This window comes from Elephantulus edwardii, unplaced genomic scaffold (genome assembly GCF_000299155.1).
Source record: "Elephantulus edwardii isolate Elephantulus edwardi_28Jun2011 unplaced genomic scaffold, EleEdw1.0 scaffold00329, whole genome shotgun sequence".
Taxonomy (NCBI): Eukaryota; Metazoa; Chordata; class Mammalia; order Macroscelidea; family Macroscelididae; genus Elephantulus; species Elephantulus edwardii.
The window spans coordinates 2,276,661-2,277,537 of NW_006400079.1; the positions used below are offsets into that span (position 1 = coordinate 2,276,661).

General features: G+C 43.1%; 1 pseudogene; it reads left to right on the plus strand.

Annotated features, from left to right (window-relative positions):
* Positions 1-252: 252 nt before the first annotated feature.
* Positions 253-630, plus strand: LOC102856308 (annotated as a pseudogene).
* Positions 631-877: the final 247 nt, after the last annotated feature.

Consider the following 877-nt stretch of genomic DNA (forward strand, 5'->3'; position numbering starts at 1 on the left):
GTCATGATGCTGTTGATTAACCTAGTGGTGTGAATCTTTGTTTTCTTAATGTTGATCTTGAATATATATTGCAGACTATAGTCCTTGACCTTCTACAATAAATATTTCAGGTCCTCCTCAGTTTCAGCAAATAAGGTTGTATTATCTGCATGAGGCAGGTTGTGATGAGTCTTCCTCAAATCCTGATGCCATATTCCTCTTCATGAAGTCCAGTCTCCTGAATGATTTATGCTGCATATAGCTGGTAAAGGTATGAAGACAGATGACACTTGTAAGTTGAGCTTCGTGGGTATCTGCTTCTTTTAGGAATATAACAACATGTTGTCTCCCAAAGTAGACAAAGAAAGCAGTATTTTTGCTCTATGTGTGCAGAAATTCTGGTTACCAGCAAGAAGCCACAATAGTTGCATCTATGTTAAGAAGATCATGCACAAAGTGCATGAAGTAACCCAGACAATTTTTGATGTGTTCCAATATCCCACACTACAGCAGACCCAGGACCATCTGTGTCAGAAGTGCAGTGTCAAGGAAGCAGTGTTTTTCCAGTCACAAAGTTCAAGGGCTGAGGATGTCATGCACCTCTACAGTGTGTACACAGCACCACATAGTGGTCAGAACTGGACTGGGTGACCACTACAACCTTCCCCCGCATGTGATAAAAAGAGCTCTGTTTGAGACATTAATCTTCAGGAGAGACGGTGAGTTCTGGTGAGATGTGCTTTCTCAGAGCCAGCACTTTCATGAGCTTATGGGGAGAGAAGGCGTGAAACTTTCCTGGGGAAAGGGCCCTTCATTTGGGTATCCTTGCCTTTGTGGTTGCAGGAGTCATCACAGGATCCAAACAGGACAGGAGAGTTTGGGACACAGAGCTACAAGT